Source organism: Musca autumnalis, unplaced genomic scaffold (assembly GCF_047663935.1).
Source record: "Musca autumnalis isolate F117 unplaced genomic scaffold, ASM4766393v1 scaffold_3, whole genome shotgun sequence".
NCBI classification, from domain to species: domain Eukaryota; kingdom Metazoa; phylum Arthropoda; class Insecta; order Diptera; family Muscidae; genus Musca; species Musca autumnalis.
Genome location: NW_027411866.1, coordinates 218,251,049 through 218,276,035, shown reverse-complemented (window position 1 = coordinate 218,276,035; position 24,987 = coordinate 218,251,049). Strand labels below are relative to the sequence as shown.

At 33.1% G+C, this 24,987-nt stretch overlaps 2 protein-coding genes across 13 annotated transcripts in view; one reads left to right on the top strand and one right to left on the bottom strand.

Moving 5' to 3' along the window:
• The window catches only part of fog (folded gastrulation), a 423,880-nt gene that overhangs the window by 167,449 nt on the left and 231,444 nt on the right, over positions 1-24,987 (top strand). For 3 of the 12 annotated variants that reach the window (XM_073976862.1, XM_073976863.1, XM_073976865.1), the window contains exon 1: positions 21,720-23,003. The exons of 2 other annotated variants lie outside the window; for them this stretch is intronic. The gene's annotated coding sequence lies outside the window, so the exon portion shown is untranslated. Of the gene's footprint in view, positions 1-21,658; positions 23,004-24,987 lie in introns of those variants that run through there. 7 more of the 12 variants (XM_073976868.1, XM_073976871.1, XM_073976866.1 and 4 more) reach the window with 5 other exon arrangements.
• Positions 1-24,987, bottom strand: part of LOC141398983 (uncharacterized) — a 438,842-nt gene that overhangs the window by 286,917 nt on the left and 126,938 nt on the right. The window lies entirely within an intron of this gene.

Genomic DNA, 24,987 nt, shown 5'->3' with positions numbered 1-24,987 from the left:
ACGCTTTGTTAGAGGCCTAGAAAAATATTCTTAAAAAATCCAAGCTTTTTTAGAAGCCTAGAAAAATATTCTTAAAAATCCACGCTTTGTTAGAGGCCTAGAAAAAATATTCTTAAAAATCCACGCTATGTTAGAGGCCTAGAAAAATATTCTTAAAAATCCACGCTTTGTTAAAGGCCTAGAAAAATATTCTTAAAAATCCACGCTTTGTTAAAGGCCTAGAAAAATATTCTTAAAAATCCACGCTTTGTTAAAGGCCTAGAAAAATATTCTTAAAAATCCACGCTTTGTTAAAGGCCTAGAAAAATATTCTTAAAAATCCACGCTTTGTTAAAGGCCTAGAAAAATATTCTTAAAAATCCACGCTTTGTTAAAGGCCTAGAAAAATATTCTTAAAAATCCACGCTTTGTTAAAGGCCTAGAAAAATATTCTTAAAAATCCACGCTTTGTTAAAGGCCTAGAAAAATATTCTTAAAAATCCACGCTTTGTTAAAGGCCTAGAAAAATATTCTTAAAAATCCACGCTTTGTTGGAGGTCTAGAAAAAATATTCTTAAAAATATACGCTTTGTTGGAGGCCTAGAAAAAATATTCTTAAAAATCCACGCTTTGTTAAAGGCCTAGAAAAATATTCTTAAAAATCCACGCTTTGTTGGAGGTCTAGAAAAAATATTCTTAAAAATATACGCTTTGTTGGAGGCCTAGAAAAAATATTCTTAAAAATCCACGCTTTGTTAGAGGTCTAGAAAAAATATTCTTAAAAATATACGCTTTGTTAGAGGCCTAGAAAAATATTCTTAAAAAATCCAAGCTTTTTTAGAAGCCTAGAAAAATATTCTTAAAAATCCACGCTTTGTTAGAGGCCTAGAAAAAATATTCTTAAAAATCCACGCTATGTTAGAGGCCTAGAAAAATATTCTTAAAAATCCACGCTTTGTTAAAGGCCTAGAAAAATATTCTTAAAAATCCACGCTTTGTTAAAGGCCTAGAAAAATATTCTTAAAAATCCACGCTTTGTTAAAGGCCTAGAAAAATATTCTTAAAAATCCACGCTTTGTTAAAGGCCTAGAAAAATATTCTTAAAAATCCACGCTTTGTTAAAGGCCTAGAAAAATATTCTTAAAAATCCACGCTTTGTTAAAGGCCTAGAAAAATATTCTTAAAAATCCACGCTTTGTTAAAGGCCTAGAAAAATATTCTTAAAAATCCACGCTTTGTTGGAGGTCTAGAAAAAATATTCTTAAAAATATACGCTTTGTTGGAGGCCTAGAAAAAATATTCTTAAAAATCCACGCTTTGTTAAAGGCCTAGAAAAATATTCTTAAAAATCCACGCTTTGTTGGAGGTCTAGAAAAAATATTCTTAAAAATATACGCTTTGTTGGAGGCCTAGAAAAAATATTCTTAAAAATCCACGCTTTGTTAGAGGTCTAGAAAAAATATTCTTAAAAATATACGCTTTGTTAGAGGCCTAGAAAAATATTCTTAAAAAATCCAAGCTTTTTTAGAAGCCTAGAAAAATATTCTTAAAAATCCACGCTTTGTTAGAGGCCTAGAAAAAATATTCTTAAAAATCCACGCTATGTTAGAGGCCTAGAAAAATATTCTTAAAAATCCACGCTTTGTTAAAGGCCTAGAAAAATATTCTTAAAAATCCACGCTTTGTTAAAGGCCTAGAAAAATATTCTTAAAAATCCACGCTTTGTTAAAGGCCTAGAAAAATATTCTTAAAAAATCCAAGCTTTGTTAAAGGCCTAGAAAAAATATTCTTAAAAATCCACGCTATGTTAGAGGCCTAGAAAAATATTCTTAAAAATCCACGCTTTGTTAAAGGCCTAGAAAAATATTCTTAAAAATCCACGCTTTGTTAAAGGCCTAGAAAAATATTCTTAAAAATCCACGCTTTGTTAAAGGCCTAGAAAAATATTCTTAAAAATCCACGCTTTGTTAAAGGCCTAGAAAATATTCTTAAAAAATCCAAGCTTTTTTAGAAGCCTAGAAAAATATTCTTAAAAATCCACGCTTTGTTGGAGGTCTAGAAAAAATATTCTTAAAAATCCACGCTTTGTTAGAGGTCTAGAAAAAATATTCTTAAAAATATACGCTTTGTTAGAGGCCTAGAAAAATATTCTTAAAAAATCCAAGCTTTTTTAGAAGCCTAGAAAAATATTCTTAAAAATCCACGCTTTGTTGGAGGTCTAGAAAAAATATTCTTAAAAATCCACGCTTTGTTAGAGGTCTAGAAAAAATATTCTTAAAAATATACGCTTTGTTAGAGGCCTAGAAAAATATTCTTAAAAATATACGCTTTGTTAGAGGCCTAGAAAAATATTCTTAAAAAATCCAAGCTTTTTAGAAGCCTAGAAAAATATTCTTAAAAATCCACGCTTTGTTAGAGGCCTAGAAAAAATATTCTTAAAAATCCACGCTTTGTTAGAGGCCTAGAAAAATATTCTTAAAAATCCACGCTTTGTTAAAGGCCTAGAAAAATATTCTTAAAAATCCACGCTTTGCTAAAGACCTAGAAAAATATTCTTAAAAATCCACGCTTTGTTAAAGGCCTAGAAAAATATTCTTAAAAATCCACGCTTTGTTAAAGGCCTAGAAAAATATTCTTAAAAATCCACGCTTTGTTAAAGGCCTAGAAAAATATTCTTAAAAATCCACGCTTTGTTAAAGACCTAGAAAAATATTTTTAAAAATCCACGCTTTGTTAAAGGCCTAGAAAAATATTCTTAAAAATCCACGCTTTGTTAAAAACCTAGAAAAATATTCTTAAAAATCCACGCTTTGTTAAAGGCCTAGCAAAATATTCTTAAAAATCCACGCTTTGTTAAAGACCTAGAAAAATATTCTTAAAAATCCACGCTTTGTTAAAGAAAAATATTCTTAAAAATCCACGCTTTGTTAAAGTCCTAGAAAAATATTCTTAAAAATCCACGCTTTGTTAAAGGCCTAGAAAAATATTCTTAAAAATCCACGCTTTGTTAAAGGCCTAGAAAAATATTCTTAAAAATCCACGCTTTGTTAAAGGCCTAGAAAAATATTCTTAAAAATCCACGCTTTGTTAAAGGCCTAGAAAAATATTCTTAAAAATCCACGCTTTGTTAAAGGCCTAGAAAAATATTCTTAAAAATCCACGCTTTGTTAAAGACCTAGAAAAATATTTTTAAAAATCCACGCTTTGTTAAAGGCCTAGAAAAATATTCTTAAAAATCCACGCTTTGTTAAAAACCTAGAAAAATATTCTTAAAAATCCACGCTTTGTTAAAGGCCTAGCAAAATATTCTTAAAAATCCACGCTTTGTTAAAGACCTAGAAAAATATTCTTAAAAATCCACGCTTTGTTAAAGAAAAATATTCTTAAAAATCCACGCTTTGTTAAAGTCCTAGAAAAATATTCTTAAAAATCCACGCTTTGTTAAAGGCCTAGAAAAATATTCTTAAAAATCCACGCTTTGTTAAAGGCCTAGAAAAATATTCTTAAAAATCCACGCTTTGTTAAAGGCCTAGAAAAATATTCTTAAAAATCCACGCTTTGTTAAAGGCCTAGAAAAATATTCTTAAAAATCCACGCTTTGTTGGAGGTCTAGAAAAAATATTCTTAAAAATATACGCTTTGTTAGAGGCCTAGAAAAATATTCTTAAAAAATCCAAGCTTTTTTAGAAGCCTAGAAAAATATTCTTAAAAATCCACGCTTTGTTAGAGGCCTAGAAAAATATTCTTAAAAATCCACGCTTTGTTGGAGGCCTAGAAAAAATATTCTTAAAAATATACGCTTTGTTAGAGGCATAGAAAAATATTCTTAAAAAATCCAAGCTTTTTTAGAATCCTAGAAAAATATTCTTAAAAATCCACGCTTTGTTAAAGGCCTAGAAAAATATTCTTAAAAATCCACGCTTTGTTAGAGGCCTAGAAAAATATTCTTAAAAAATCCAAGCTTTTTTAGAAGCCTAGAAAAATATTCTTAAAAATCCACGCTTTGTTAAAGACCTAGAAAAATATTCTTAAAAATCCACGCTTTGTTAAAGGCCTAGAAAAATATTCTTAAAAATTCACGCTTTGTTAAAGGCCTAGAAAAATATTCTTAAAAATCCACGCTTTGTTAAAGGCCTAGAAAAATATTCTTAAAAATCCACGCTTTGTTAAAGACCTAGAAAAATATTTTTAAAAATCCACGCTTTGTTAAAGGCCTAGAAAAATATTCTTAAAAATCCACGCTTTGTTGGAGGTCTAGAAAAAATATTCTTAAAAATATACGCTTTGTTAAAAGCCTAGAAAAATATTCTTAAAAATCCACGCTTTGATAAACCCCTAGAAAAATATTCTTAAAAATCCACGCTTTGTTAAAGGCCTAAAAAAATATTCTTAAAAATCCACGCTTTGTTAAGGGCCTAGAAAAATATTCTTAAAAATCCACGCTTTGTTAAAAGCCTAGAAAAATATTCTTAAAAATCCACGCTTTGTTAAAAGCCTAGAAAAATATTCTTAAAAATCCACGCTTTGTTAAAGACCTAGAAAAATATTTTTAAAAATCCACGCTTTGTTAAAAACCTAGAAAAATATTCTTAAAAATCCACGCTTTGTTAAAGAAAAATATTCTTAAAAATCCACGCTTTGTTAAAGGCCTAGAAAAATATTCTTAAAAATCCACGCTTTGTTAAAGGCCTAGAAAAATATTCTTAAAAATCCACGCTTTGTTAAAGGCCTAGAAAAATATTCTTAAAAATCCACGCTTTGTTAAAGGCCTAGAAAAATATTCTTAAAAATCCACGCTTTGTTAAAGGCCTAGAAAAATATTCTTAAAAATCCACGCTTTGTTAAAGGCCTAGAAAAATATTCTTAAAAATCCACGCTTTGTTGGAGGTCTAGAAAAATATTCTTAAAAATATACGCTTTGTTGGAGGCCTAGAAAAAATATTCTTAAAAATCCACGCTTTATTAGAGGTCTAGAAAAAATATTCTTAAAAATATACGCTTTGTTAGAGGCCTAGAAAAATATTCTTAAAAAATCCAAGCTTTTTTAGAAGCCTAGAAAAATATTCTTAAAAATCCACGCTTTGTTAGAGGCCTAGAAAAAATATTCTTAAAAATCCACGCTATGTTAGAGGCCTAGAAAAATATTCTTAATAATCCACGCTTTGTTAAAGGCCTAGAAAAATATTCTTAAAAATCCACGCTTTGTTAAAGGCCTAGAAAAATATTCTTAAAAATCCACGCTTTGTTAAAGGCCTAGAAAAATATTCTTAAAAATCCACGCTTTGTTAAAGGCCTAGAAAAATATTCTTAAAAATCCACGCTTTGTTAAAGGCCTAGAAAAATATTCTTAAAAATCCACGCTTTGTTAAAGGCCTAGAAAAATATTCTTAAAAATCCACGCTTTGTTAAAGGCCTAGAAAAATATTCTTAAAAATCCACGCTTTGTTAAAGGCCTAGAAAAATATTCTTAAAAATCCACGCTTTGTTAAAGGCCTAGAAAAATATTCTTAAAAATCCACGCTTTGTTAAAGGCCTAGAAAAATATTCTTAAAAATCCACGCTTTGTTAAAGGCCTAGAAAAATATTCTTAAAAATCCACGCTTTGTTAAAGGCCTAGAAAAATATTCTTAAAAATCCACGCTTTGTTAAAGGCCTAGAAAAATATTCTTAAAAATCCACGCTTTGTTAAAGACCTAGAAAAATATTCTTAAAAATCCACGCTTTGTTAAAGGCCTAGAAAAATATTCTTAAAAATCCAAGCTTTGTTAGAGGCCTAGAAAAAATATTCTTAAAAATCCATGATTTGTTAGAGATCTTGAAAAAATATTCTTAAAAATCCACGCTTTGTTAGATGCTTAGAAAAAAAAATCTTAAAAATCCACGCTTTGTTAGATGCATAGAAAAAATGTTCTTAAAAAATTCTAGCTTTGTTACAGGCCTAGAAAAAATATTCTTAAAAAACCCACGCTTTGTTAGATGCCTAGAAAAATATTCTTAAAAAACCCAAGCTTTTTTAGAGGCCTAGAAAAAATATTCTTAAAAAATCCAAGCTTTGCTAGAGGCCTGGAAAAAATATTCTTAAAAATCCAGCTTTGTTAGATGCCTAAAAAAATATTCTTAAAAATCTAAGCTTTGTTAGAGGCGTAGCAAAGATATTCTTAAAAAATCCAAGCTTTGTTACAGGCCTAGAAAAAATATTCTAAAAAAATCCAAGCTTTGTTAGAGGCCTGGAAAAAATATTCTAAAAAAATCCAAGCTTTGTTAGAGGCCTAGAAAAAATATTCTTCAAAATCCACGCTTTGTTAGAGGCCTAGAACAAATATTCTTAAAAAATCAAAGCTTTTTAGAGGTATAGAAAAATATTCTTAAAAATCCTCGCTTTGTTAGAGGCCTAGAAAAAATATTCTTAAAAATCCACGCTTTGTTAGAGGCCTAGAAAAAATATTCTTAAAAAATACAAGTTTTTTAGAGGCCTGGAAAAAATATTCTTAAAAATCCACGCTTTGTAAGAGGCCTGGAAAAATATTCTTAAAAACTCACGCTTGTTAGAGGCCTAGAAAAAATATTCTTAAAAAATCCAAGTTTTTTAGAGGCCTAGAAAAAATATTCTTAAAAATCCACGCTTTGTTAGAGACCTACAAAAAATATTCTTAAAAAAGCCAAGCTTTTTTAGAGGCCTAGACAAAACATTCCTAAAAATACACGCTTTGTTAGATGCCTTGAAAAAATATTCGTAAAAATCCACGCTTTGTTAAAGGCCTAGAAAAAATATTCTTAAAAAATCCAAGTTTTTTTAGAGGCCTGGAAAAATATTCTTAAAAATCAACGCCTAGAAAAAATATTCTTAAAAATCCACGCTTTGTTAGAGACGTAGAAAAAATATTCATAAAAAATCCAAGCTTTGTTAGAGGCCTAGAAAAAATATTCTTAAAAACCTAAGCTTTGTAAGAGGCCTGGAAAAATATTCTTAAAAATCCACGCCTAGAACAAATATTCTTAAAAATCCACGCGTTGTTAGAGACATCGAAAAAATATTCTTAAAAAATCAAAGCTTTGTTAGAGGCCCAGAAAAATATTCTTAAAAAAATCCACGCTTTGTTAGAGGCCCAGAAAAAATATTCTTAAAAAATCCAAGCTTTTTTTAGAGGCCTAGAAAAAATATTCTTACAAATCCACGCATTGTTAGAGGCCTAGAAAAAATATTCTTAAAAACCCACGCTTTGTTAGATGCATAGAAAAAATGTTCTTAAAAAATTCTAGTTTTGTTACAGGCCTAGAAACAATATTCTTAAAAAATCCAAGCTTTGCTAGAGGCCTGGAAAAAATATTCTTAAAAATCTAAGCTTTGTTAGAGGCGTAGAAAAGATATTCTTAAAAAATCCAAGCTTTGTTACAGGCCTAGAAAAAATATTCTAAAAAAATCCAAGCTTTGTTAGAGGCCTGGAAAAAATATTCTAAAAAAATCCAAGCTTTGTTAGAGGCCTGGAAAAAGTATTCTTAAAAATCCAGCTTTGTTAGATGCCTAAAAAATATTCTTAAAAATCTAAGCTTTGTTAGAGGCGTAGAAAAAATATTCTTAAAAATCCACGCTTTGTTAGAGGCCTAGAAAAAATATTCTTAAAAATCCACGCTTTGTTAGAGGCCTAGAACAAATATTCTTTAAAAAATTAAAGCTTTTTAGAGGTATAGAAAAATATTCTTAAAAATCCTCGCTTTGTTAGAGGCCTAGAAAAAATATTCTTAAAAATCCACGCTTTGTTAGAGGCCTAGAAAAAATATTCCTAAAAATCCACGCTTTGTTAGAGGCCTAGAACAAATATTCTTAAAAAATCAAAGCTTTTTAGAGGTATAGAAAAATATTCTTAAAAATCCTCGCTTTGTTAGAGGCCTAGAAAAAATATTCTTAAAAATCCACCCTTTGTTAGAGGCCTAGAAAAAATATTCCTAAAAAATCCAAGTTTTTTAGAGGCCTGGAAAAAATATTCTTAAAAATCCACGCTTTCTAAGAGGCCTGGAAAAATATTCTTAAAAACTCACGCTCGTTAGAGGCCCAGAAAAAATATTCTTAAAAAATCCAAGTTTTTAGAGGCCTAGAAAAAATATTCTTAAAAATCCACGCTTTGTTAGAGACCTACAAAAAATATTCTTAAAAAAGCCAAGCTTTTTTAGAGGCCTAGACAAAACATTCCTAAAAATACACGCTTTGTTAGATGCCTTGAAAAAATATTCTTAAAAATCCACGCTTTGTTAAAGGCCAAAAAAAAAATATTCTTAAAAAATCCAAGTTTTTTTAGAGGCCTGGAAAAATATTCTTAAAAATCCACGCCTAGAAAAAATATTCTTAAAAATCCACGCTTTGTTAGAGACGTAGAAAAAATATTCATAAAAAATCCAAGCTTTGTTAGAGGCCTAGAAAAAATATTCTTAAAAACCCAAGCTTTGTAAGAGGCCTGGAAAAATATTCTTAAAAATCCAAGCGTTGTTAGAGACATCGAAAAAATATTCTTAAGAAATCCAAGCTTTGTTAGAGGCCTAGAAAAAATATTCATAAAAATCAAAGCTTTGTTAGAGGCCCAGAAAAATATTCTTAAAAAAATCCACGCTTTGTTAGAGGCCCAGAAAAAATATTCTTAAAAAATCCAAGCTTTTTTTAGAGGCCTAGAAAAAATATTCTTAAAAATCCACGCATTGTTAGAGGCCTAGAAAAAATATTCTTAAAAATCCACGCTTTGTTAGATGCATAGAAAAAATGTTCTTAAAAAATTCTAGCTTTGTTACAGGCCTAGAAAAAATATTCTTAAACAATATTCCTTAAAAACCAACGCTTTGTTCGATGCCTAGAAAAATATTCTTAAAAAACCCACGCTTTGTTAGATGCCTAGAAAAATATTCTTAAAAAACCCAAGCTTTGTTGGATGCCTAGAAAAAATATTCTTAAAAAATCCAAGCTTTGCTAGAGGCCTGGAAAAAATATTCTTAAAAATCCAGCTTTGTAAGATGCCTAAAAAAATATTCTTAAAAATCTAAGCTTTGTTAGAGGCGTAGAAAAGATATTCTAAAAAAATCCAAGCTTTGTTAGAGGCCTGGAAAAAATATTCTAAACAAAATCCAAGCTTTGTTAGAGGCCTGGAAAAAATATTCTTAAAAATCCAGCTTTGTTAGATGCCTAACATCTAAGCTTTGTTAGAGGCCTAGAAAAAATGTTCTTAAAAATCCACGATTTGTTAGAGGCCTAGAAAAAATTTTCTTAAAAAATCCAAGTTTTTTAGAGGCCTGGAAAAAATATTCTTAAAAATCCACGCTTTGTTAGAGGCCCAGAAAAAATATTCTTAAAAATCCACGCTTTGTTAGAGGCCTAGAAAAAATATTCCTAAAAAGCTAAGCTTTGTTACAGGCCTAGAAAAAATATTCTTAAAAAATTCAAGCTTTGTTAGAGGCCTAGAAAATATTCTGAAAACTCTACGCTTTGCTAGAGGCCTAGAAAAAATATTCTGAAAACTCTACGCTTTGCTAGAGGCCTAGAAAAAATATTCTTTAAAATCCACGCTTTGTTAGAGGCCTAGAAAAAATAATCATAAAAAATCCAAGCTTTGTTAGAGGCCTAGAAAAAGTTTTCTTAAAAAATCCAAGCTTTTTTAGAGACATAAACAAAATATTCTTAAATATCTAGGCTTTGTTAGAGGCCTGGACAAAATATTCTTAAAAAATCCACGCTTTGTCGGAAGCCTAGAAAATATATTCTTAGAAATCCACGCTTTGTTGGAGGCGTAGAAAAAATATTCTTAAAAATCCACGCTTTGTTAAGGGCCTAGAAAAAATATTCTTACAAATCTACGCTTTGTTAGAGGCGTAGAAAAAATATTCTTAAAAATCCACGCTTTGTTAGAGGCGTAGAAAAAATATTTTTAAAAATCCACGCTTTGTTAGAGGCCTAGGGAAATATTGTTAAAAATCCACGCTTTGTTAGAGGCGTAGAAAAAATATTCTTAAAAATCAAAGCTTACCTCCCAGTAAAATGACATAAATCGGTTCTTAACCGACTATAGGTTTTATAGCAATTTTTAAATTGATTGGTGGTGGTGGTGTTGCTGATAAAGGATGCTCAATAACATTGATGACAGCCACACCACAATGACACCAAACAAGAACAATGAACGCCAAATGGAAATTAATCCAAAAAAATAGCGACTGAGAACGAATGTATGCTTTGTTGTTGCTGTCATTGTTGTTGGTTCATTGCAGCGTTTGATGTTATTTCAATAAAGTGATGAAAACATGCGAATGAAGGATTTGTGTTGCATTCACTCGCTTGAACAAAACAAAACCGCCATCACCGTTGCCACCACATAACAAAAGCAACAACAACGAAAATTCTTGCAAATTTGTGAATAATGAAGAGTTGATATGGGATGCCGGAAATGGTCACGATATTTTGAAAAGGGTGACGTATGGTGATGGTGGTCGTGTGATATCTGACTGAGTAAGAGTAGATGGTAATGGATCTATAATTATTATGTTTATCATCATATGAATTGTCTATTTTGCCTACCACCCATCCCCAGCACCCGCCGCCAATCGAACAACTTCATCACCAGCATCATCTTCATCAAGATGGCGCTGACTGGGCCAAATGCAAACACATTTATTGTCATTATAAAATTCAAATCGACTGATGTTTTTCTTTTGAAAACCAAAACAACAACAATAATGTGAGTGATAATACCAATGAAAAATAACAAAAACTAAGTAAAATGATACATTTCCATCACACAATATGATAAATGTTAAGTGGGAAGAAAGACAATAACAACAACTGGAATACGGGCCAAGAAAACAATGAGACATTTTAATGATGTGATGCATTGCAAGCGGGATGAATATAGTTTTAAGAGCAGATACATAGATGGGAGAAAATTTCCTGTTTCCTATATTTAATTTTGTATATGCATGATTTAGAAAAAGATTAGCATCTAATGAACTCGGATCAAAGATCTCAGCAGCTTTGGAAGAACCGCGACTTGGACGACAAATTAAAATGTTATTGGTAAAGAAAATTGTTATTGGTAATGCAGTTTGAGACAAAATGTCAGAGTGGCTATAATCACCGACTAAGAGAGTGGTCTTGTGACAGAACTATAACATAAAGTTGTACGTTCACCTACGCGAGCGATAATAGTTGAGTAGCCACATAGGGTAGAAAACGAGAAAAATACTTTTGCGAAAGGTTTTAGGGACCGCTTTACTGGTAAGCATTTCTTTTAGGAAGATACTTAAGTTTTCACCCACCATAGTTTTCATACCAAATGATTTAGGACTAAATATATTTGACTACTATCGACAATCTACTTTGCACAAGAAGAGAAACAGAACTATGTGTGTGTCATTAAAATAAATATTACAAAATATAACAAGTAAAAAAGTGTCAGTCGGCTTTGCCGACAGATATATACCCTCAGGCAATGTGAAGTGAAACTTTAACCTACGGACAGATCGAATGTATTTAAAGTCTCTTCAGAATTTTGTGGCCCTTTTTAGACATTTGAACTTGCCGACAAAAATGTGGATTAGGAATTAACTGCACTTAGACGCAAATGTTGAACTTTTGTGTGGGATGTACCTTTAGCGAGGACCGATGTGGACCATTTTAGAAGTTAAACTAAATGTTGACAAAATATTAGGAGGTCCAAAATTTGGACCAAATTGGTTGCCCCATTCAAGTGATATCGTCCTAGCCTTTCAGTGACATTTTTAGAATAAAGGGGAGAAGTACCGGAAGTTGGGACCGGTATTGTCCCATGAAACTAAGTTTGGATATAATATGACGAAGGCCAAATGTTGGATCTAATCGGTTAAACAGTTCTTGAGATATCGTGCTCTCCGACCGCCACATATGGTGACATAGGGGTTTTTTACACCTTTCGGACTGTTTTCCCAAGAAATGTGGAATTGCCCCTGAAAAACTTTAACCGTCGTAAAGGAGGTAGCAAATACAAATCGCTTTAACAAAAATCAAAGTGATTCGAGAGCAGGTCTTTAAGTGAATTTATCCGTAATTTTATGTGAAAGGTACCAGAAGGAGTAGACATATGTATATGGTTCATATTCGTCCCTGATCTGGTAGATATATTAGGATGTGCAAAGTATGGATTACATCGGTCACTCCCTTCAAGAGTTATCGTGACCACAATTTTTCCGAACATTTTCGAACTTTTGTGGGGGAGGTACCGGAAGGAGTGGACCGATATAACCCATCTTCGAACTTAAACTAAGTTTGGACAAAATATTAGGAAAGCCAAATTTTGGACCGAATCGGTTGATCCGTTCGAGAGTTATCGTGCGCACCAGCCAGCCAGACAGACAGACGGACGGACATGGCTAAATCAACTCCAAATTGTCTGAAACACATTTCGTCCAAACATACTCGTTAGCATAAATGCTGAGGGTATAAAAATTCATATAAAGCCCAGATGGTCTAGTTTCACTATCCCCTGGATTAGCCACTAATAAGATCGGAGGCATTTGCACAAGAACTCCCTGTTTCCCTCTACGGGGTTTGGACTACTTGTTCCTGAAATCCGCGTTTTAGACTTGACCTGTGAGTTGTCTGCTCAATGTCCTCAATGGCGTCCACTCATATAACTGATTTTCCAGCATATGGAACTTAGTCGGCGGGTTGTCATCTCAATAGTATCAACGGTTTTTGATAAGTCAAGCGCCACCATCACTGTTATATCACACGGCATATCCTGGTTGAGTCCTCGACAAATATGTGAGGAGATTGCGTGCAGCTCTGTTGTCATGCAGTGCTGTTTACGGGATCCATGCTGTTGAATCGAACCTGTATAGCTATTTCTGAGGATGGGAGGATTAAGGCCTCAAGAGTCGTTGCTACGGGCGTCAAAGGCGAAATCGGCCCGTATGATTCACTTTTGCTGACATCCTTGCCAGGCTTCCCACCCTGCTCAATTTCCAGACTTTGGGAACAATGAGGGTGGCCATGTTGAGAACCTTAGTGCGATACTGGGGCACATCCAGTTGTTTAGGCATTAGATGTCAAATATTCACGGTATAAGCATTCCATCAGGGTCCAACGCTTCGTTATTGATGACATTCACAACATCGCCCATTGTGAACTGTGGTGGTTCATGCTTGGCAGGAAGAGATATGATGCGACGTAGTATTCTTTTAGTCGCCCTGTCACTCTTGGGTGCTCGACAAACTGTCGATTGAAATAACGTGCGCACCTCTTCGGGTCAGGCAACGTAACGTCGCCAAAGGTAACTGAGGTCATATCTTCCTTTTTTCCAGGGTTCGAGAGTGACTTATCAGTTGCTCACAATTCACTTATTTTAATTTAACCACTTTTTCTGCTTATTCTCGCCGACCAAACTGTAAACTTCCATGGTCACATAAGGCAGGGTTAATTTTCTCTCTCTAACCACAAAGCAAACCTCAAACCTCCCTGTTTTTATTTAGGCACGTTTTCAAACTGAAAGTGGAGTTCACTTAAATTTAGCACATGTCATCTGATCCTATCAAATTCGAATTAATTCCGCAGCCGTTGACACACACTTGAATTGAAAATGAGGTTGGAAATCATCGCTGCTAAAAACAAATAAAATGTATAAATTCACAGTCTATTGCTCCAAAAAAGATTAATCAAAACATACTTTGTAGACAAAAATATACTGTTCATTAACCTCAGTTTAAAACACACACTTTTTCAAAGTATCTCAAAGCTTTATCAGCAAATTACATTGTGCAGTGCGGTAGGAAAAATTATATTATTTTAGCTAGGATGCTGAAAAAATATGTAATAACATATTATAATTATAAAAAAATATATATGGTAAACCCTAATCGTCCGATAATTTCCAAATTTTTATAAGGTATCTAAACGTGAGTTTACCTTAATATCAACATGTTGCCTTGCCAACCACAAATGCAACATTCATCTTTACGCAACATGTTTACCGTTTTTCGCTTCTGTTTTGATCGTGAAATTCGTTTAAGCCACGACCAACAACAAAGAAAACTCATGTGTTTAAAACTCAGCTCACATAATCAAAGGAAAAGAATGAGAGATCAAGCCAACAAAAAAAAAAAAAACAAATTACTAAACAAAAAGAGAGACTTAAAACCTCAGTCATGTACTCTCTGGTCAAAGACAAGACAATGGATGGTGGCGTCGTCAAAACAAGCGTTTGCAGAGGAATACATAGAAAAAAGAATGCAAGATAAAGTCGACCTTGTTATACCTCTATAGAATCTATGCAATGTGCGATTTTTGATATCTATTAAAGTTTCGTTATTAAGACAGTATTCGGTATTCGAATGATAAAGTAACAGCGATATTTATCAAGTATGAAAGTATCTGTCAGTGTCCAGAACTTATCTCTATAGGTACAATAAGTCAACTTAATTATTGCAAAACCAAAATTACACTGTGCTACAGTGAAAATTTGCAGGGGTTCTAATGCATAAATTCGGTTTTGTGGGAGTCCACAGAAGACGAAAATACCTTTGGTTTCTTTGGGTCACTTCGGTTTTTCATTTTATAACGGTAAATGTAGTGAAAAATGGGCTTTCTTGGATTTTCAACTTTAAACGGACATTACTTCCTTTTTCCACAACTGATTTGCACACACTGTTTTTCATTATAAAGGGGAGAGTAATGCCTTTCGAACAAGCCATAGATTTCTAAAATTGATTAACAAATGGCTAATTAATAGCGGATTAAGTGTGACAAATACGCATTAAAAAACAGTAAAATGTTTTTCCTTGTTCTCTAGGCTGCGTAAATGACACCTAACAGAACAATTATTTACAGTTAGCAAGTAGGAAATTTACTTGGCTTTCCAAAATGGGAAAAACCAACAAAATCCGTTGAAAAATTAATGCGTTATGGCATTTGTTGTGTTTCAACTTTTTGGTTTTTTTCACATTTTCCTTTATAAAACATTGATACCTCCTTGTTAAGCAGGATAATCACAATTAGAATCATACATGCTAAGATACCCATCTTTTATAAAGGAAAATATGAAAAAAACCAAAAAGTTGAAACACAAAAAATGCCATAACGCATTCATTTTTCAACCGATTTCGTTGGTTCTCATTTTGGAAAGCCAATTAAATTTCCTACTTGCTAACAGTAAATAATTGTACAGTTAGGTGTCGTTTACGCAGCCTAGAGCACAAGGAAAAACATTTGACTGTTTTTAGTGCGTTTTTAAAAATCTATGGCTTGTTCGAAAGGCTTTACTCTCCCCTTTATAATGAAAAACAGTGTGTGCAAATCGGTTGTGGAAAAAAGAAGTAATGTTCGTTTAAATTTGAAAATCCAAGAAAGCCCATTTTTCACTACATTTACCGTTATAAAACCAAAACCCGAAGTGACCCAAAGAAACCAAAGGTATTTTCGTCTTCTATGGACTTCCACAAAACCGAATTTGTGCATCAGAAATCCTGCAAAAAAATTTTGTCCACTTTTGTATCACAGTGTTATTAACAAATTTAAATAAAACATCATTTTATTGGTATAAATAAATATCATTATAAATATTTTTGTTAACAGTTTAATTCATACACATGTTTATTAATAAAATAAAATAAAATAAAATAAAATAAAATAAAAATAAATTAAATAAAATAAAATAAAATAAAATAAAATAAAATAAAATAAAATAAAATAAAATAAAATAAAATAAAATAAAATAAAATAAAATAAAATAAAATAAAATAAAATAAAATAAAATAAAATAAAATAAAATAAAATAAAATAAAATAAAATAAAATAAAATAACATAAAATAAAATAAAATAAAATAAAATAAAATAAAATAAAATAAAATAAAATAAAATAAAATAAAATAAAATAAAATAAAATAAAATAAAATAAAATAAAATAAAATAAAATAAAATAAAATAAAATAAAATAAAATAAAAAAGGAGCTAAATTTTTCTAAACATGTTCTTAAAATTAACAAAAGAGACAACTCATTATTTGTACTGTCAACTAAAGAATTGCAAAATTCACAACTTTTCAGTGTTTTGTGGTATTTTTCGAAATGCTGAATTCCCCTGTTAATGCTACAGTGTAATATTGTGGGGTGGAATAACGTCTCAAGAATAATCGCTTTTGATGACAAAATTCTCCTGTATAATTCACTTCAAAGTCCATTTTTCAGATTTTAGGAACTTTTGGGAACAGGTAGTCGACTCCCATTTTTAATCCAACTGTTGGTTAATTATGTGTATCGACCAAGTGTATAGTTGAGATTCAGTCGTGAGAGTGGTTTAAATGCAATAAGTAAAAAACGGCGTTAAGTTCAGCCGAGTCGAAATTTTTAAATCCTCCAACAGAAATTGTATTGGAACCAAATTTTAGCCATTTTGGTTGCATAATGTAGATACAATTTTAAAAACACCAAAACTCGGGCGGTGTTGTCCTATGTGGACTATATTAAAACGTGGACCTGGACCGACCATTCTCTGCATGAATGTTTTATACCCCGCACGAAGACTAAATACCAAATGTCAGCTATTTCGGTTGGATAATGCGGCTAAAACATTTACAAGTCCAAAAATCTGGCAGTACCGTCGTATGGGAGCTTTATTAACACTTGGAAATAAACCAAATTTGATCAATTTCGGAATGTGGCTAAAACATTGGCAACATATAAACTAAGACCGGTACCGAAAAATTTCTTAGATAAAAATTTTGTAGCTCTAACGAATACTAAATACCACATTTCAGATAAAAAATATGTTAAAATCTTCAAAATTCAGAAAATTGGGGGTCGAACTTGTATGGGATGATCGGTCAAAAATACTTCCTGAGCAGATATCAACACGAAAATTTCAGTAAAGTCTAGTTTAACAACAAAAATAAAAAGAAGCAAAAAAATTCAACATAGGTCCAACTTTAGGTATGGCCCTCATAGAACGGTACCCCCTGATTTGTGGTATTTTGGGAGTCTTGACCACATCTTTCAATGAAATTGGCTACACTTTGGCTATCGGTATTCCCTAGTGTTAGAAAACATTCTTGCAAAAAAATTTTGAATTGGGTCCACGTTTTCATATGGTCCCCATATAATGGTACCGCCCGATTTTCGGAATTTTGAAGGTTTTATATAAGTTATTTATTCGAAATGGCCGAAATGCCACTTAATCTTTCCTGGAGGTAGGTTACCCCCAGAATATTGTCGATTTATGTAGGTCCCCCTTTGATGTTGTCCCCATAAACCTATAAAGTATATATATTATTGATCAGCATAAAATTCTATGTCGATTTGACCATGTCCGTCTGTCCGTCCGTCCGTCTGTCTGTCTGTTGAAATCAAGATACAGCTCGCAATTTTAAAGATAGAGAGTCAAAATTTGGTACAGAAGTTTTTATTACTTGCAGGATGGTTGGTATTGAAAATGAGATATATCGGTCCACGTTTTGATATAGCCCCCATAGAAAGGTACCTCCCGATTTTCGGTAATTTTAAGGTTTTAGCTTCATTATCCTACCAAAATGTCTGAAATTTGGTATGTAGTCTTCTTTAGGGATATAAAACTTTCCCCCAGAATTTTGTCGGTATCGGTCCACACCTTCATATAGCCCCCATAGAACGGTACCTCCCGATTTTCGGTATTGTGAAGGTATTAGCTTCATTATCCTACCAAAATGGCTGAAATGTGGTACGTAGTCCTCTTTAGGGCTATAAAACTTTCCCCCAGAATTTTGTCGGTATCGGTCCACACCTTCATATAGCCCCCATAGAACGGTACCTCCCGATTTTCGGTATTTTGAAGGTTTTAGCTTCATTATCACACCGAAATGGCTGAAATTTGGTACTTAGTCTACGTTGGTGGTATAAAACTTTTCCCTAGAACTTTGTCGGTATCGGTCCATGCCTTTTCGGTATTTTGAACTTTGTGGCCTCAATATTTTACCGAAATGGCTAAAATTTGGTATTTAGACTTCGTTGGGGGTACTCAAACTTCCCCTTTAAATTTGTCGGTATATGTCCACGCCTTCATATAGCCCGCATGGAAAGGTACCTCCCGATTTTTCGTATTTTGAAGGTTGTGTCTCCAATATTCCACCAAAATGACTGAAACTTGGTATTTAGTCTTCAATGTGATATAAAATAGTTCGCCAGAAATATGTCTGTACAGGTCGACGCTTTCATATTGCCCCATTTCTGACTAAAATTCGTCGGTATAAGTCCACGTTTCGATATAGCCCCCATAGAACGGTACCTCCCGATTTTCGTAATACTGAAGATTGTGACGTCAATATCCAACCGAAATGGCTTAAATTCGTTATTTCGTCTTCCAAGAGTTATTAAATATTCCAGAAGAGTATTGGAATAAGTATAAGTCCACGTCTTCCTATATCCCCATAGAAGCGTACTTGTTGAAGTCGCAGGTAAAAATTTAAGACATTATTCTAGAAAAGATACATAAAAAATTAAAAAAAAGAATCAAAGCTAAACTCGACTAATTTCCATATTAAAGCCCTATTTTAATTTAAGAATTAAAAAAAAATTGACCATGCATTTATTTACCCCGGAACATCTAAATTAAAATAACTTATGCGTTACAAAGCTAGAAAAATCAATGTTCACAATGTTCATGGAAACCGCAAGTCCTATGGAAATGGAGCTAAAGAAAATGTTGTAGCTGTGAAAATTCTCTAGACGATTGACCATTATGATTAGGTTTTACCATTTTTGAGATATAGAAGTTTATATTGGGACAATGCACTGACTGCATTGTCTCCTTATAAAACAATGTCATTCAGGATGCACCGTAACTAACTTTAAGTGAAAACCGCTAAAATCTGGGAAGTATCTGGGGATACTGAAAAAGCAATGTTCATTGATGTGAAAAATCCAAAAAAAAAAAAAAACAAGAAAAAATCGCTTGAGGGATTTTTAAATAAATCGCGGTCAAAGGTCGCATTTTTAGGTTTATTTTAGGTTTTCAGGATTTTGCTTGGAAACGGCAATCCAAATGGAGCTAAAGAAAATGTTGTGAAAATTCTGTAGAGGATTGACCATTATGACTTGTTCCTAGGTTTTACCATTTTTTAGATATAGAAGTTCACATTTTTAGTTTTTTTTTGTGTTAGGTTTTCACGCTTTTGCTTGAAAACGGCAAGTCTTATCGAAATGGAACTAGAGAAGATCTTGTATCTGTGAAAATTCTTTACAATATTGTTTTTTTTCCTAGGTTGTACCATGTTTGAGATAGGCTATACAGACTAGATTGTAGGAAACTTATGCCTCTATAGTTAGAGTATACAGTCTTATCTCCTTTCTTATGGACAGGGCATTTCCAATGATAAGGTTCCAATCGTCGGGTATTCGTTCTTCCTGCCTGATGGTGGTAACTAGCTGAGTCATGCACACAAAGTCATGCTTTGTGTCATGCAGCTATAATACAATGCGTCACTCTTAGGTGTTGTTATGTTATACCAGGTGCAGATTCGCAGATCATGGTCCTTAAAACGTGTGCGGGGTTCGTCGATTTTAGTGGGGTTTGTTTTTCTTTTCTTTCGTTTTTCATAGTAGGCTGCTTTTTTCTAGGGGAGGGTTACTAACCTGACGCCGAAACCCAAGTTTTTAACGTTCTTATATGTGAACGCGCGACACATGTTAGCTCACTACCTTTAAAGGGTGTTAAAGGCAGCTCCCCAGGTGACACCCCGTGAAGGGCAGTGTCAACTTGAGATGAAGGAGGGAGCAAGATAAATCCTGGGCTTTGCCATGTTAAAGTCGGTCAGGATCGCTCCCTGGTATCTTTCATCCACTACGCGTCACCCAGGCAATATAGGTTCCTATATATGTTTGTTTGTGCAATGAAGGCACAAATTCCAGTCCAAACAAAACTGATATTTAGGCATTAGACCCGGGCCGATTTGAAAACCTTAATTGGCCCTTCTCGTTTCTGATTCCTGGGATGAAAATCGAGCCTCCCGATTTTGACTTTAAGTTTTTTATCTACGTTTTTTTTTTTTGACATCTTGGCATATAACAGCCAAACCATTGAGATTTTCGAGCCAACACAAACACAAAAATTGTAGCCAAGACAGTAATTAAGAACTCTCTAATACATCACAAAAGCATTGGAACGCTTTTTCAGGCAGTGTTGGTCTTGAGAAGGTGCAAACTTTTCGAAAAATGTCGATAAATGGCACTGTGCTACAAAAGTTGACAAGAAAAATATTCAAGCGTTCTGATGCAAAATTTCATTGTGTTGGGATCCATGGAGAACGAAAATGTAGTTCGTTTGGGTCACTTCGTCTTATTTATTTATTTATTTTTTTTTGTTTTGTTCAATATTTATTTTGAAAATTGTGAGAAATTCAGTTTTAGGTTTTTTGTGGGGGTTTTCAGACATAAACCACTATAACTTAACCATTTGTTAACGGATTTAAAACAATAATAGCTTATTCAAAAGATATTATCCTCCCCTTTAAAAGGAAGAAGGATCAATTAAAATCCGTTGTGAAAAAAAAGAAGATATGGCCGTTTAAATTTGAATATGTAAGAAACCCAGATTTTCACTACCTTTACCGTTATAAAAAAATAAAACGAAGTGACCCAAACGAACTAAAGGAATTTTCGTTCTCCATGGATCCCAACACGATGAAATTTTGCATCAGAACGCTTGAATATTTTTCTGGTCAACTTTTATAGCACAGTGCCATTTATCGACATTTTTCGAAAAGTTTGCACCTTCTCAAGACCAAAACTGCCTGAAAAAGCGTTCCAATGCTTTTGTGATGTATTAGAGAGTTCTTAATTACTGTCTTGGCTACAATTTTTGTGTTTGTGTTGGCTCGAAAATCTCAATGGTTTGGCTGTTATATGCCAAGAAGTTAAAAAAAATGTAGATAGAAAACTTAAAGTCAAAATCGGGAGACTCGATTTTCATCGTGGACATATGGTCCAGCAGACTTTTTTGCTCAGGTCAATCCCAGGAATCAGAAACGCGAAGGGTCTATTAAGGTTTTTTCCTTCCACACAAATCGCCCCAGCCTATTAGGCATCATATCATTTGCCCACCCAATGTGTTACAAAGTGTATGCCGAGAAAATTAAATAACACGTTGTGTTGTAGGGTGCAGAAAAACCCAACTAACTTTCATTACTTAATAATGATAACAAAACAAAATATAAACGAAGAAGAGTCAGCCAACTGTTGATCTTTGGATAATGCCAGCTAGCCACGCATCGTGCAGCCATCACGATGCACTAACAACAACAATTAAAGGAAGGGATTTCTCGAAAACTACAAATGGATTAAAACAAGTGTGGTGATTGTGATGTGTCTGTGTGTTGTTAGCCCACAAAAAAACCCCATACATGATGATCATGATAATTACTAGGCTGATAATGATGATGAACAGAAGTAACAACAACAAAAACATCATTATTGTCATTTATTGTTGTCGTCATGTCACAAAACAGAGAGAAAAGAGAGGGACATGGAGGCTTAATAATGATGATCAACTGACGTTGACTGCTCTGCGACTTAGCAGTGCAGTGGGTACGTTTACAAAATACAATGCAAACTACTTAGTTAACACTGTGACGATGATGATGATGATGATGGACGAATGCGACACTGAGCAACGTCAACGGCATGTAGCAGCAGCACTACTAACTGAAAGAAGTAGCCGTCGTCAGTCCGTCAGTCAAACCAAACAACATACATATGGGAAAAATGTGTTTCATTTGTTTTGTCGTATTTTAGTCAATAGCGAGATACCGTTTTGAACGGACTTAAATGTTTTTAAATAACCGAGGCGAAAGAGTAGCGAAGCAAAAAAAGTAATAATAAAATAAAAACAAATGATCGATTTACGTACCTCAAAAGTCGTCGTCGATGTGAAACAAACAAACGTAGAGAACTTAAATTTTAAATAAAATAAAACCAAATATTTCAAATTGTGAGAAAATAAATAAAAAAAAACAATTTTTTGTTTAATAACAGAGAGTGAAAAATCGTAAAATCACAGAGGAAAAAGTTATTGTTTTTAAAATAAAATAAAAATATAAATAAATGTGAAAATGTGTACCACAACAAAATAAAGTCCAATTGTCTTTTCTTATCAGTGTTTTCAATATTTATTCAAAAATTTTACATTGTGTGTTTCTCTCTTATTCCCAGCAGCAGCATCATCTGTTTTGTAAAATAGTACATATTTACAACATATACATACAAACGTAAATGTAAGCGGACTTCATCGCATCAGCCTCAATAATAGTAATAAAGTTATAAATTTATAAATCAATAAAAATAAATGAAAGAAAATTTCAATCAATTAAAAATTTTACATGGTTTCCATAACACAAAGCTCATCCACTCTTCTTCGCTTTACGTCTTAATAAGTTGAAGAAGCATTGTCCGAGCAGAGTCCCATAACGCTGCAGATGCAATATTAATTTACAAATTGTATTCCATACAACGTTTCAAAAAAGAAAAAAATTAAAGCATTGTTTTTAATATTATTGTTGTTGTGTTTCATTACTGTGCCTGTTGTCCGTCGCCGCTTTTTTATTTGGAGCCAGTGTCGCCTGGTGTGGTGTTGTTCGGTGATTATTTTTTGTTTTTGTTATTATCATCAGTGTTTCTTGTAAATAAATAAAAAAAGAAGAATTAAATTCTTTGCCTTACAACATCACATAATATTAATTCTTATTGTTGTATCAAGAGAAAAAAATATAAAGCAGTGAAATGCAAAGAAATGCTTAAAGCAAAGTCAGAATCAAGAAAGTTTAAAATATACCAGTGAAACAAAATAAATAAAGAAAGAAATCACCAAAAGTTACACCCTCAAAATTTTATAAAAAAAGAAAGAGCAGAAAAATTTGTGTTTTTTTTTCAATATTTAAAAAGTTATCAACAATTTATAACTGGTTTTCATTGCTGCACCACCACCATTATCTGTCTTGGGAATATTTAAATACTTGGAAACCGCCTTTGCAAATTCCGTATATTGGATTATTAACATTATAACGTAAGTTGAGTTTAAATTTAACTTATTTTATTACTTCGGGACTGCTCTCTTTTGGTAGTAATATTGATTGAAGTAAAATGTTAGAAATAAAACTTGTTAAAAATGTTATTAAGACCATAGTAATTGTATACATATGTACATACATTACACTAACCCAAAAAAAACAAACAAAATTGATTTTGAAATCTTAATATGGAAATCTTATATATGGAATTTATGGCGATCGGTTAATGTCAACCTGTGCCACCAGAGGGATCTTTGTTTTCATAATAATTTGTATGGGCCAAAGGTGCAGTTACACAAAAATCCCCTAAACTCCGCATTTATGGTCCAATCGATGAAAAGTTTTTCCAGTCCATTGTTGTGGCTAAAAAAACGAATTCTACAAAAAAATTATGAAAATCGGATCAGATTTCGGTATAGCTACATAGGGCCCAAAATACCTAACATAGACCTTTCGGAGCCACACCAAAATCCGATCCGATTTTCAAAATTTGTTTGTAGGATTCGATTTTTGCCTCACCAAAATCGAAATAATGGTCGTAGACCCATGCATATATATACCAAAATGATCATCTCGACGAGCTGAGTCGATCTGGCTATATGTGTCCGTCCGTACTTTTGTCCATCTAAGCCTTGTAATCACGCTACAGGTCGCAATTTTGATAGGATCGTCACCAAATTTTGGGTGTTGATGGAGGTCCCGGAGGGGAAGAAGCCTATTGATTTTGGTGATACTCGAACAATATTTAGGTCGGAATGGCCAAAAAACTTATTTGGAGAAAAAGTCAACGTTTTTCTCCAAAGCGAATATCTCAGCTTCTATAAGGGGTATACCAAAAGCAATGAAAGTAGAAAATATCACCTTTCTAACGATGTAAAGTAGGTAGGTAGGTTAGTAGGTAGGTGTCAAACAACGAAGATATCACAATAGTCGCTAATACAACCCAACTTTTCATTTTTGCGATTTTAATTATAATGACGAATATCACAGCTTGGATTGGGGACTTTCCAAAAACAAAGCCTGACTAAGAAAGTTTAAAATCGTATGACGCGCAGTAGGTTGGCGTAGGTGGCTAAATAACGGAGATATCGCAATAGTCGGTAATACATCCCCCGCCCCGACTATATCCTTTCCTTACTTATTTACTTAGCTGGCCCATTACAGAATATTTGTTCCATAGACTAAACTACGAAAAGATCTCCAATCCTCTCTGTTTTCTGCTTCGCTTTTTGGAATACCGCGCCTTTTCATTTCTTCATCCAGTTGTATGCTCCATCGAAGCTTATGCCTCCCGATTCTGCGTGCACCGCCATGTGGCATGTATTCATACGCCTTTTTAGCGGGTTCATCATCGTTCATTCTTATGATATGGCCTAGCCAACGCAATCGTTGCATCTCGATACGTTTAACTATATTCATGTCTTTGTATAGCTGATATATGTAGCTCGTGGTTCATACGACGTCGATATTCACCGTCAACGCAGATCGGCCCGTAGATCTTTCGAAGAATTTTCCTCTCAAACACACCAAGCACTGCCTTATCTGCTTGCGCAAGTACCCATGCTTCGGAGCCACACATTAGCACGGGCAGTATCAGCGTTTTGTATAGTGTTATTTTTGTCTGACGAGATGTGGCTTTGTTTTTAAATTGCTTATTTAAACCATAGTAGAATCTGTTGGGCAATACAATTCTTCTTCTTATTTCACAACTGATGTTGTTTGTTGTGTTTATGTCAGTGCCGAGGTAGACGAAGTCTTTAACTACCTCAAAATTATAGGTATAGGTACCAACTTTCACAGTTCGTCCGAGCTCTATGGACGCTTTGCGTGTCGACACCATCAGCTTGGTCTTCTTGCCGTTAACCGCCAGACCCACTTTAGCAGATTCTCCTTATACCTTCATAAAGGTATTGGTTACTTCTTTTACTGATCGTTCCATGATGTCTATAACATCGGCATAAGCATGTAACATGTGGCTAT